This window comes from Bos indicus, chromosome X, assembly GCF_029378745.1.
Source record: "Bos indicus isolate NIAB-ARS_2022 breed Sahiwal x Tharparkar chromosome X, NIAB-ARS_B.indTharparkar_mat_pri_1.0, whole genome shotgun sequence".
In the NCBI taxonomy this organism is placed as follows: Eukaryota; Metazoa; Chordata; class Mammalia; order Artiodactyla; family Bovidae; genus Bos; species Bos indicus.
In genome coordinates, this window is record NC_091789.1 from 143,623,770 (window position 1) to 143,638,088 (window position 14,319).

At 38.3% G+C, this 14,319-nt stretch overlaps 1 long non-coding RNA gene and 1 pseudogene across 1 annotated transcript in view; one reads left to right on the forward strand and one right to left on the reverse strand.

Annotated features, from left to right (window-relative positions):
* LOC139181098 (uncharacterized) overlaps window positions 1-14,319 on the forward strand; it is a 282,297-nt gene that overhangs the window by 116,556 nt on the left and 151,422 nt on the right. The gene's annotated exons all lie outside the window — the stretch shown is intronic.
* On the reverse strand, window positions 4,544-5,003 carry LOC109571291 (cytochrome c oxidase subunit 7B, mitochondrial pseudogene; annotated as a pseudogene).

Consider the following 14,319-nt stretch of genomic DNA (forward strand, 5'->3'; position numbering starts at 1 on the left):
TATGAAAGTATGATAACACATTTACAGGAGACTTGGAAAATACAGAACAAAGTTACATAAAGTTCCACTATGTTACAATTATTTTTTTAAGTAGATAAAGATTTTTAGTTGGAGTTTCAATATCAAACTCACAAAAATTAATAGAATGAATAGAAAAGTAGAAGGCTATAGTAGACCTGAAAAGCACCATGAAACAGTTCAACATAATTAAGATTTATACAGTTTTAACACAAGAGCAGGATACAAATTCTATTCAAGTTCCCATAGACTATAAACCAGGAGACACTGGAACATATCCAGGGACATAAAACAAGGTGCAAAATTTTCGTGGTCTAAAGATATTGAAATCATATGGAATCTGTTCTCATATCACCATGGAATTGTGTTAGAAATCAATATCAGAAGATGTTTGAAAATAACCCACCTATTTTCAAGGGTAATGTGACAGTTACCAAGAGAGATCTTTGACTTAGCTGTAGAAAGCCTCAGTAAAGTTAAAAGACTGAAAACCCATGGAGGGCAATTGCAGAGAAGAAAGCATTTGAATGAGAAATTAGTATCAAAGATGCTTTAAAAACCCCATGTATTTGGAAATTCAGTGTCCACTTTTTAAATGATGGGTGCTGATATGGACATTTTTAAAAGCAAGGGTAGTCTGCTTTTATCAAAGGAAGGATGGCAAAATAGGAAGAGAAGTATAGTAACCATCAAGGTTAAGAGAAAAATGCAGGAAGGAGTCCTGATCCACAGATTTGAGGGCTGATGTTCCAAATGCTAGCCTGTTGGCATCATTCACCCTCTTCATGTATGCCTCTGTCCCCCAGAAGAAAATCATAAGCTACCCAAATACCTGCCTCCAACAGTTTACATTTACCCAGTGTCTGGTAGAATGGAAGTTCAAAAGTTATTTGGACAATTGTCCTTGGAGGTATCCATCTCAGTGTTTAGGTTTTATACATGGATATTTGATCACTGAATTTTGTAGAAATACATAAGAGTACAGGAAAAAAGTGCCCTTTTGGCATAAAGTGTAGATGGGAATGAATTAAAGAAGTACTAATTTTTCCTCTCAGTGGGCATTCTTTGGTAAGTTAAGAAAAACTGCCTTGCTTACAATAGATTAATTATAACACATGGCATAAGCAGATGGAATTTGTGGATGGAAATTTATCACAATTTGTGTCTCAATTTATCAAATGGTGGGAGGAAGTTTATACCACAAACAGAATGTTGCCATGAAAAACCATTGCCAGATGTGATATTTTCTTTTTTCACCTATTAGACTATGAAAGCAAGTGGAAAAACATGAGTAAGGGTAAAAGAATGAGAATTTGTCTTTAAAATGAGAATTTTAAAGTTTGGAGGATTAATACCAATTGTACTGTTCTCTCTTATAAAGCATATAGAAGAAGACAGATACTTTATACCCATTTTTACCATTTCCTTCTTGTGTCCTCATTTTTTTCTCTATACCTTCCCTTATAAAGTCAAAGAAAATAGACATATGAACAGTTTCTCTGTGTGGTTTAAGGATGTCCCGTTCTTGGAACAGGAACACTATTCTACAGTGATGTTTCTAAGTTCAAATTTTACAGTAAAAGCAGCAGAAGCAAACTCTACCACCCAGATAGGATGTGTAAGGCATGAAAATCATGGTGTGACAGCCCTAAAATTGCTCTTAAAACAAAAGGGGCAACAGGCTTCACTGTCACTTGTTCATTCAGCAAACTTTTTTAAAAACCCAAGGAAAGGTAATCTACAAGCATTAAACACACCAATCTGATAGTCTCTCCAGTAACCTGTGTAGTAGGTGATATTACCTTCTTGAAACTTTGAAAGACAAGGCTTCCAAGAAATGTAATGTCACACCCAAGGCAAGGAAATGAGAGAGGAGAACCAGAACACAAACTCCAGGATGTAGACTTCCAAAATCTCTGCTCTCTCCGCTTGACAACACTGTTTTGAGTCCTGAGGCAAGGCATGGGTGGGTCATGGTCGTGACATCTAGAAAGATGAATCCCTCCAATGTAATACAAAATAAAATAATGCCAAATCCTCAAATAAGTGCAGAAACTTCCCATGAAGTTTTTCATTTTCCCCAAAGGTGATATTGGGTCGGCCAAAAAGTTCATTCAGGTTCTCCCATACCATCTTACAGAAAAACCTGAGTGACATTTTCAATATTGTGTTTAGTTACTATGGAAATAGCAGCAATCAAATATTTTCAAAGAGCACCTCCCCACCTCTGTTTCTCCCCTCCACCTTGCTTTGGTATTGTCATAAAGTAAAGTGAAAGTGAAAGTTGCTCAGTTGTGTCCTACTCTTTGTAACCCCATGGACCATAGAGTCCATGGAATGCGGAATACTGGAGTGGGTAGCATTACCCATAAGCACATGCTTTATTTTTCATTTTTGTAATGTAGTACTAAACTTCTCTTTGGGGCAGAGGTTCTCAAATAAGGTTAATGGACCAATAATCAGCCAACAGATGAATTAAGATATCAGTGAGACCCCTAATAGTGTGCAGAATGTTGTGTATATGGGCAGTTTTGTTGGGTGAAGGCTAGAGCATCTCTTGTTATCCCCAAAAGATAAAGAGCCACTGCTCTAAAAAGTTGGAGATTCTGGGAATTCCTCAAAGCATGGAGAGGACACTGAACAACAAATAAAAAGATAGCTTTTTAAAGAGAAATGCTAGACATTTCACTTGTCTGCTTGGAAATTAAGAACAAGGATTATAAAATTCAGTAGCTACCAAAAGTAAAGATGATGTTTGCTAACTTATACACCCAGCAATGTTCTAAGCATATTACCTACTTTCACTTACTTCTCCCCAGTTGTTTTTTAAATGTCATATTTTTATTTAATTTTTGTCATAATATAGGTGATTTACGACATTGTGTTAGTTTCAGGTATACAGCATAGTGAATCACACACACACATCTATTCTTTTTCAGATTCTTTTCCCATGCAGGTCATTACAGAGTATTGAGTGGAGTTCCTAGTGCTATATGGTTGTTGTTGTTGTTCCGTTACTAAGTTATCCTTCACTATTTCCTGGAGTTTGCTCAAACTTATGTCCATTCAATCAGTGATGCCATCCAACCATCTCATCCTCTGTCATCCCCTTCTCCTCCTGCCTTCAGTCTTTCCCAGCATCAGGATCTTTTCCAATGAGTTTGCTCTTTGCATCAGGTGGCCAAGTATTGGAGATTCAGCTTCAGCATCAGTCCTTCCAATGAATATTCAGCATTGATTTCCTTCAGGTAGGACTGGTTTGATCTTCTTGCAGTCCAAGGGACACTCAAGAGTCTTCTCCAGCACCACAGTTCAAAAGCATCAGTTCTTTGGCACTCAGCCTTCTTTATGGTCCAACTCTCACATCTATACATGACTACTGGAAAAACCATAGCTTTGACTATACAGACCTTTGTTGGCAGATATCTCTGCTTTTTAATATGCTGTCTAGGTTTGTCATAGCTTTTCTTCCAAGGAGTAAGTGTCTTTTAATGTTGTGGCTGCAGTCATTGCCCACAGTGATTTTGGAACCCAAGAAAATAAAACCTGTCACTGTTTCCACTTTTTCCCCATCTATTTGCCATAAAGTGATGGGACCAGATGCCATGATCATCATTTTAGGATGTTGAGTTTTAAGTCAGCTTTTTCACTCTCCTCTTTCACTTTCATCAAGAAGCTCTTTAGTTCTTCTTCACTTTTTGCCATAAGGGTGGTGTCATCTGAATATCTGAGCTTATTGATATTTCTCCCAGCAATGTTGATTCCAGCTTGTGATTCACCCAGCCTGATATTTCACATAATGTACTGTGCATATCTACTTCGGCTTTATTGACTATGCCAAAGCCTTTGACTGTGTGGATCACAACAAACTGTGGAAAATTCTTAAAGAGATGGGAATACCAGACCACCTGACTTGCCTCCTGAGCTATCTGTATGCAAGTCAAGAAACAACAGTTAGAATTGGACATGGAACAACAGACTGGTTCCAAATGGGGAAAGGAGTACATCAAAGCTGTATATTGTCACCCTGCTTATTTAACTCATATGCAGAGTACATCATGAGAAACGCTGGGCTGGGTGAAGCAAGAGCTGGAATCAAGATTGCCAGGAGAAATATCAATAACCTCAGAGATGCAGATGACACCACCCTTATGGCAAAAAGTGAAGAAGAACTAAAGAGCTTCTTGATGAGAGTGAAAAAGTTGGCTTAAAGCTCAACATTCAGAAAACTAAGATCATGGGATCTCGTCTCATCACTTCATGGCAAACAGATAGGGAAACAATGGAAACAGTGAGAGACTTTATTTTTGGGGTCTCCAAAATCACTGCAGATGGTGACTGCAGCCATGAAATTAAAAGACACTCCTTGGAAGAAAAGTTATGACTAACCCAGACAGCATATTAAAAAGCAGAGACATTACTTGCCCACAAAGGTCTGTCTAGTCAAAGGTATGGTTTTTCCAGTAGTCATGCATGAATGTGAGAGTTGGACTATAAAGAAAGCTGAGCACTGATGAACTGATACTTTTTTTTTGTGAAGGTTTCAAGTATACTTTATTTCTTCAAACATGCTATATTTTAATGGGTACATAGTACTTTTACTTGGAATTAATTATGAGTTGATTTTGAAACAATTCAGTATTAAATCAGCTGGGATGATTACTGTTCTCTCCATTCCTTTGGGGTGACTCTGCCAACAGGCGATGGGTTCCACTCTATTCCAATTTGTGTTGCCATATATACCCCTACAGCAACACAGAAAGTGGCTCCACTAGCTAATACAGCATTACCATATTTGTCATGGAAATCAGGTGCCCGCTTTTGATGGATCTGCTTTGCCACTGCTTGCTGAATGCTTTGAACTCTCAGATGACTTAGTGCGTTTTTGGCCAAGGGAAACATCCTGAGGTTGAACATAAAATGGCTGCAACTACAGCTGCTGGTCTCTAGCAATTTGGCGTCTAGTACCCTTGCCGAGTCCTGAAAAACAACCTGAACTGATACTTTTGAACTGTGGTGTTGGAGAAGACTTTTGAGAGTCCCTTGGACTGCAAGGAGATCCAACCAGTCAATCCTAAAGGAAATCAGTCCTGAATATTCATTGCAAGGACTGATGCTGAAGCTGAAACTCCAATACTTTGGCCACCTGATGTGAAGAACTAACTCATTGGAAAAGACCCTGATGCTGGGAAAGATTGAAGGTAAGAGGAGAAGGGAACGAAAGAGTATGAGATGGTTGGATGGCATCATTGACTCGATGGAAATGAGTTTGAGCAAGCTCCAGGAGTTGGTGATGGACAGGGAAGCCTGGCATGCTGCAGTCCATGGGGTCTCAAAGAGTCAGACATGACTGAGCAACTGAACTGATACATACACACAGACATATACACACACAGATAGAAGTATGTATATGTCAATCCCAATCTTATATTAACTTATTGTCACAGGAAACCAAATGAAGTTAGTGTTATCGTCATTTCCATTTAAAGTGAAGATATTCTATAAATAAAAGTATATGATAATTCTATATTCCTATCATACATAATGGAGAAAAAGAGAGGAAGGGAAAGAGAAATAGAAGGAATAATAGAGCAAAGAAGGAATGGTGGGTGAAAAGGTGAGGAACAGGAATCTAGTAGTGAAGTATTGTAGAAAAAAAAGTCATAACTGCTAAGACCATAGTGAAAAACACAATTCTGGTATTTGCCAAAGTCATATACATTAACAGATTAATCATTTTAGAAGAAAAAAGAATATGTAAACGATTAGATTAAAAACATGTATAAACACTGTCAAATTTTATTAGAAATGTTTGAATTTCAGCGTAATATTTGGAAATACAGACATTTCTGAAATGTTGGCTTTTCTTCATTTGATGGAGAAAATCCTTATTCACACAGTGTTGAAACAGATGGAAAAAATAGTAGTTTTGTCGAACAAACATCCATCTTCCATTTGGTCTTTTGGATTTTAATTAATGGAGCCTCATAGTTCATACTGTATATTGCTGAAATTAAGCCAAGAACTATATGGAGACCCCAGATGAATGCTAGTCCATTCTTCCTTGCTAGCCAAGTCTACCATGAAATTGAACCTGACCTGTCATCATTGGAAAGTAAATTATCTCTATTGTACTGAAATGCTCTCAATAGGTTTAAAGTAGCCCTGTATACTACCTGCGATAATAAACATACTACTGTGGAAATTTTAACTGGATTCTTTCTCCTCCTTAACAAAAAATTGAGGAAAACAGTGAATGCATTTAGTGTAGGGAAGTTCACATGATTTCCCTATCAAAAAAAGTTCACTATGCAAAAGGGAGTGGATGACTTAGGCTCAGTGTCACATTTTTCATTTTATTTGTTCATCTTTAAAAATGTGGAGTGAAGAGTGGAGTTGAGTATTAAAATAGAATTTGTTGTCCTACCTTTTATTCTCAGTGATCAGGGTAGCCCTTGGATGTCTTTTTTGAGTATTTTCTAGTATATTTGCTATTCATTGAATTAAGCCTCCCCTCCCTCACTCTTATCACCTGCTTAGACTGTCTACAAGATTATGGGCCATGGTATTGTACAACTTGAGGGACTGGAGTGGGGATCTGCCATTCAGGTACTCTGTCAATCATCCCGTTTACAGAACTTACTGGTTCATAACAATTTCAGTTAAATGGCTATCAAAGATTGATGTTAAATCCCTTGAATTGGCTCCAAATGACCAGTTTCATATACATTTCAAACATAGAAAGGGGACTTGCTTGCTCATTGTTCTCTTTATGTCCACTTATAAAAATATGTACTCCCTACTTGCCTATTCATTTCATGGATGCAGATTGTTGTCACAGTCAACACATGAAGCTGTCAGCAGGCCCATGGAGACCATTTGATGATGTCAAAGTAGAATCAGAGTAACACTGATGCAAATCCCATGGCTATTAACAAATCTCATTTTAAATGACTTTTACAGTTGAGATCTCCTCTCTAGCCTCTTCCTCATGACCGTGTCTCCATTTGAAAGTCACATCATTTATAATATCACAGGATCCTGAATTCAAATTGCTTGTGTATTGCTAATCTTGGGAAGACTCACGCTAGTGTTCTAATTTCCCTTAGGCAGAGTAGAAAACCACAAACTATTTAAATGGTTTTTAGTGTTGGTTAGACACCTTGGTGAATTATAGTGCTATATTATTGAGTCAGAATTTAAAATCTTCCCTTGAATTGGAGGTGTTGAGCCAAAGAGAATTCAACCAATGGTATATCACTGAACTATTTGCAGATAAAGAGTATTTCAACTAAGATTTCTTCCACTTTTACTCCTATCAAGAAGAACATTTATTAAATGCTTCAGTTCAGTTCAGTCGCTCAGTCGTGTCCAACTCTTTGCGACCCCATGAATCGCAGCACGCCAGGCCTCCCTGTCCATCACCAATTCCCAGAGTTCACCCAAACTCATGTCCATCAAGTCAGTGATGCCATCCAGTCGTCTCATCCTCCTGCCCCCAATCTCTCCCAGCCTCAGGGTCTTTTCCAATGAGTCAATTCTTCGCATGAGGAGGCCAAAGTATTGGAGTTTCAGCCTCAGCATCAGTCCTTCCAGTGAACACCCAGGACTGGTCTCCTTTAGGATGCACTGGTTGGATTTCCTTGCAGTCCAAGGGACTCTCAAGAGTCTTCTCCAACACCACAGTTCAAAAGCATCAATTCTTTGGCACTCAGCTTTCTTCACTGTCCAACTCTCACGTCCATACATGACCACAGGAAAAACCATAGCCTTGACTAGACGGACCTTTTTTGGCAAAGTAATGTCTCTGCTTTTGAATATGCTGTCTAGGTTGGTTAAAACTTTCCTTCCAAGGAGTAAGCGTCTTTTAATTTCATGGCTACAATCACATTCTGCAGTGATTTTGGAGCCCCAAAAAATAAAGTCTGCCACTGTTTCCACTGTTTCCCCATCTATTTCCCATGAAGTGATGGGACCAGATGCCATGGTCTTTGTTTTCTGAATGGTGAGCTTTAAACCAGCTTTTTCACTCTCCTCTTTCACTTTCATCAAGAGGCTTTTTAGTTCCTCTTCACTTTCTGCCATAAGGGTGGTGTCATTTGCATATCTGAGGTTATTGATATTTCTCCCGGCAATCTTGATTCCAGCTTGTGCTTCTTCCAGCCCAGCGTTTCTCATGATGTACTCTGCATATAAGTTAAATAAGCAGGGTGACAATACACAGTCTTGACGTACTCCTTTTCCTATTTGGAACCAGTCTATTGTTCCATGTGCAGTTCTAATTGTTGCTTCCTGACCTGCATGTAGGTTTCATATGCCAGATATTGGTTGCGTGCTAAATAAGGAGAATAATAATGCAAAGAAGGATCAAGCACACCCATGACAATGATGGGTTTTATGGAATTTATGAGTTGAGGAAACACAAATACACAATTCCAAGACAGAGGTCACAGTATAGGTATGCTCCATGAGATTGAGAGCCCAGTGCCTGAGGGAATCTGCTGTGTCTTGGAAGGAGGATATGAATTCAGTCATCAAGAAGGAAGGATATAGTGGATGATTGTTGCCTAGAATCTTAAGAACACTCTTGTAATAATTGAGAAACTTCTGGCCTCCCAAAATGGAAGGCAAAAAACTCCTCCAGCGTCATTTGGAGCCAGACACTTGCCCATGACCTAGGTTTCTGCAGTCAAAGATGCCCATTGGATATGCTGACATAGAAATCAGCAAACTAAATGTGTGGGATTTGCCTTCTGAAGAGAAAAGGAGAATTTTGGTGTGAGCTATGCAAGGATGGGAAAGCTGTGATGTTGGCCTCATTTGGAAGAGACTAGAGTGGTTGGGTATTGTCTTGGCTTTCATGTAAACAAACTGGTCCTTGTTTTTCTTAAAGATTCTGTACATTTCCTCATACCATTCAATATGTTGTGTGAGCTACTAATATCCCATAAGTAGAACAATTTTTCCCCCTATGAGGTATGTCTATCAGGTACCTGGGGAATTGATCTAGGATGCAGCAGGGTGATCATCTACTGGATTCAAGATGGGCCCACAACTCCGTGGAGTTAATCCTCCCATGCAGCCTCGCATGAAAAGGAGAGTCAAGCCAGATTCCTGGAAATTTTCCCTTGGAAATTTAAATTAGGAATTGCAAAATGAAGGGTTGGATTTTTCCTTCCAGCTCTTCTATAGGAATGATCAAAAGCCTAAGGTAAAAAGTAGTGAGGTACAAGGAAGGCCATGAGCAGGACTCCCACAGTGGTGCAGTGCAGAACCTTGGCAATGAAACAGAGAGGCTGTGGTTAGGAAGATTCACAAGTCATGAGTTAGCTGAAGCTATGAGGTAATGAAAAGATAAATGAAGTAGGGGGAAAAGAATGAACTAATATTCACAGTGGCTGCAGGGAGGCCATCCACCCTGGGTTCAGATAGGAGAAGGTACATCGTATACAGATAATTTTAGGAGATGAATGCATGTGTGTATGTTCACTCACTCAGCTGTGTTCAACTCTTTGTGACCCCATGGACTATAGCCCAGCAGACTTCTCTGTCCTTGGGATTTCCCAGACAAGAATACTGGACTGTGTTGCCATTTCCCTCTCTATAGGAGACTAACAAAACTGGCTAAAAGTTAGTCTTTTTTTCATTACTACCATGTACCTGTGATTGTAAATGTCAGTGATAAAATACCACTGACTCCCCTCCCTGCCACTTTGGTACACCATTGGTCAATGGTGGCAAGAGAAGGAAATAGAAATACAGAGTGAGACTCGACAAGAAAAGGACCACGTGGGTATGTTTGTGTGTGAGAAAGAGAGACAGACATAGAAGAAGAGAGAGACGGAAGTGGGCATAGTGGACAAATTGAGGGTTCCCAGGAGATCCAAAGAAATGACTGACCCTGGAATCCAAATTGGGAAGGGCACTTTATGAGTTTGTTTATTCTATTAGCTGATTACTATGTGCCTGATTCTCACCAGGTCCAGTGACTTTTCTGTCCCCAGATTTCTGCTTCGTTAAGGAAGGACTTAAGAAAGGAAGTGACAGCCTTCAAGCCTGACTCCTTGACTCTGCTTTCCTAGACTCCCTGTCACTAAAAGGCTTCCCTTGTGGCTCAGACAGTAAAGAATCTGCCTGCAATGCAGGAGACCCAGGTTTGATCCCTGGGTCAGGAAGATCCCCTGGAGAAGGAAATGGCAATCCACTTCAGTATTCTTGCCTAGAGAATTCCATGGACAGAGGAGCCTGGCAGGCTACAGTCCATGGGGTCACAAAAAGTTGTTCATGACTGAGCGACTACACTTTCACTTTCTATCAATAAAAAGGTCTGCAGTCTCTGGCCTCTGACAGTCCAGTCTCTGAAATGCATTTGATTTTCCTGAGTATTTTTCTGTCCTTTGTTACACAAAGGACATGCTGTTGTTCCCATGCCTTAGATTTGGTCTTGGCCTAGGTGAAACATTTCTTCTCAGATTCATGTTATACAAGCGTTCTGTTTGATAAAGAAGAAAAACATCAATTAAGGTTGGTTTGGGAAGGGGAGAAAATGGGGTGGATGAGAGAAGGAAAGAAGGAAGAGAAAACGGGGAATGGAAATAGGAACAAAAAGAAAAATTTTGAGAAGCTTGATACAAAAAAGTTAGGAAGTTCATTATGGCTGAAAGGCTGTGGGGAGAGGTCCTTAGGAAGTCTCTAAGATTTAAAAAATGATAATATCCAATTCTGGAGGGTTGAAAAGGGTACTGTGCATTGCTGAAGGCAGTAAAAATGTGTATGGCTCTTCTGGCAAGTATCTAGAGTTTGGCAAGAGCCTTAAACATGTTGATATTGTTTGGCTCAATATTATACCTCTGTGAATGTAGTCTAAAAATATTTCTAAATTTTGAAATAAAATGTACAAATATTTATGTACAAAATTTTTTCTAAGTAGTGTTTGCATGTGTGAGTAATGAGCAAGAATCAATATGACTAACAGTAGACACATAATTAAGTAGTTTTCACAATGAAGTAATTCTTGTCACTTGATTGAATTTTAGGTAGCTAATGAAAATGGTGATTTCGAAGACCATGTCACATAGAAAATACTATGTCAAACTGTTATAATAGCAAACTGCCAAGGGCTGTATGATTCCATTATGTTTATAAATGAAGAAAAAAGTATGATAAACATTCAGAACACATCTATATATTAATAGTGGTTGTGTTTGAATAGTGAGATTGCAGGCTGTATTTGTTTTTCCTTTTTAACAAAGCACTTTAAAAGAATTAAGGTATTATTTATACATTATAAAATTCACCCATTTTTGGTATACAGTATAATAAACTGTGATGTTCAGTCTATTATCACCATCCCAGTCAAGAAGTTCTCAGTGCCCTTTTATGGTGAATTCCCTCTACCCACCCCTAGCCCCAGACAACTGATCTTTCTGTCACTAAAATTTTGCACTTTCTTGTTTTTCATTTAAATGGGATCATATAGTATATAAGACAATAGTTTTTCTTTTTTTAATTGGAGGATAATTGCTTTACAGTATTGTGTTGGTTTCTGCAATACATCAGCATGAATCACCCACAGGTAGAAATATGTCCCCTCCCTTCTGAACCCACCTCCCATCTGCCACTGCATCCCACCCCTCTAGGTTGTCACAGCACTGGGTTGAGCTCCCTGTGTCACACAGCACATTCCCACTTGCTATCTGTTTTACATATGGTAGTGTATATGTTTGCGTACTATTTTCTGAGTTGGTCTCACCCTCTCCTTCCCCCGCTGTGTCCACAAGTCTGTTTTGTATGTCTGCATCTCCATTGCCTCAAATAGGTTCATCAGCACCATTTTTCTAGATTCCATACACATGCATTAATATACAATATTTGTCTTTTTCTTTCTGACTTACTTCCCTCTATATAATAGGCTCTAGGTTCATCTACCTCATTAGGACTCAAATGCATTCTTTTTTTAGCTGAGTAATATTCCACTGTATATATGTACCACAATTTCTGTATCCTTTCATCTGTCAATGGACATCTAGATTGCTTCCACATCCCAGCTACTGTAAAAAGTGCTGAATGTTGGGGTACATGTGTCTCTTTCAATTATGGTTTTCTCAAGGTATATGTGTATGCCCAGTGGTGGGGTTGCTGGGTCATATCATAGTTTTAAAGTTTTGATCTACTATTAGAATGTTTCTTCAATGACCACATTAAAATATAATTTTTTAATCATGAAAAAATGATTTAGAAATCAGAATCTAAAACATACCGATTTCAACTTTTTCTACTAATGGCAAAGCAGGAAAGAAATGAAGAACTTTGATTACATGGGGTTGCAAAGAGTTGGACACGACTGAGCAACTTTCACTTGATTACTTAAGAGACAGTTAGAACAGACCTGCTTTATCAGGGAGCTTGTGAAATCTCTGACTTAGAAACTGTAATAGATTCATACTCACCAAGTGCTGGTGGAAAACTGACCTTCCTTCAAGGCTGACTGAGATGGAGTAGAAGATAACTTTTTTAAACCATTCTTTTTAATTGAAGTTAGTTAATTTTCAAGGCTGTTAGCTTCGGGTATACACCAAAGTGATTCACCCCAAAACTTTCCTTTTCAGGTTATTTTCCATTATAGGTTATTAAAAGATATTGAGTAGAGTTCCCTGTGTTACACAGTAGGCCCTTGTCATTTATATTATATATGATAATGTGTGAGCTCAGTGGTATCCAACTCTTTGTGGCCTCATGGACTGCAGTGTGCCAGGGTCCTCTGTCCATGGAATTCTCCAGGCAAGAATACTGGAGTGGCTTGCCATTTTCTCCTCCAGGGATCTTCAACCCAGGGATTGAACCTGTATATCTTTATTTCAAACTCCTAATTTATCTCTTTCCTGCACACCCTGCTTTCTGCTTTGGTAACTATAAGTTTGTTTTCTGTGTGAGTTTATTTCTGCTTTGTAAAGAAGTTCATTTGTATCTTTTTTTTTTTTTTTTAGATTCTACATATAAGTAATATTGTAGGATGTTTGTCTTTGTCTGACTTACTTCACTTAATATGATAATCTCTGGGTCCATCTGTGTTGCTACAGATGGCATTATTTCATTGTTTTTTATGGCTGAATAATATTCCATTGTGTATATATACCACATCTTTCTTCTATTAAATTGAAGTATAGTTAACTTACAATGTTGCATAGGTTTCCAGTGTATAGCAAAGTTATTTAGATTGCTTCCATGTCTTTACTGTTGTAAATGGTGCTGCTACAAACATAGGGGGGAGCATGTATCTTTTTGAATTGTAGTTTTCTCTGGATATATGCCCAGAGGTGGGATTGCTGAAGCATATGGTAACTCTCTTTTTAGTTTTTTGAAGAATGTCCAAATTGGCTGTACCATTTTACATTTCCACCAGCAGTGGAAAGAGAGTTCCTTTTTCTCCACACCCTCTCCAGCATTTATTATTTTACGTTTTTTTTTTTTTTTTTTTTTTTTTGTCATTTTGACTGGTGTGAGAGGTGATGCCTCACTGTAGTTTAGATTGCTTTTCTCTAATAATTAGCAGTGTCGAGCATCTTTTCATATGTCTGTTGACCATCTTAATGTCTTCCTTGAAGAAATGTCTGTTTAGGTCTTCTGCCCAGTTTTTGATGGGGTTATTTCTTTGCTTGTATGTTGTATGAACTGTTTGTATATTTTGGAAGTTAGTCCTTTGTCAGTAGCATCATTTGCAAATATTTCCTCCCAGTCTGTAGGTTGTCTTTTGTTTATGGTTTCCTTCACTGTGAAAATGCTTTTGAGTTTAATTAGGTCCTATTTGTTACTTTTGTTTTTATTTCCATTACTCTAGGAGACAGAACCAAAAAAATAGTGCTGTGATTTGTGTCAAAGAGTGTTCTGCTTATGTTTTCCTCTGAGAGTTTTACAGTATCTGATCTTGCATTTAAGTCTTTAATCTACTTAGAGTTTATTTTCTGTGTGTTGTTAGAGAATGTTACATGTAACTGTGCAGTTTTCCTGAAACCACTTATTGAAGAGACTGTCTTTTCTCTACTGTATTTTCTTGCCTCCTTTGTCATAGATTAATTGACCACAGGTGCATGGGTTTATTTCTTGGCATTTTATCCTGTTCCACTGAACTATGTGTCTGTTTTCATGCCAGATCATACTGTTTTGATGACTGTAGCTTTGTAATATAGGCTTAAGTCAGAGAGCATGATTCCTCCAGCTCCATTCTTCTTTCTCAAGATTGTTTTTGCTATTTTGGGTCTTTTGTGTTTCCATACAAATTTTAATTTTTTCTTTCAGTTTTTT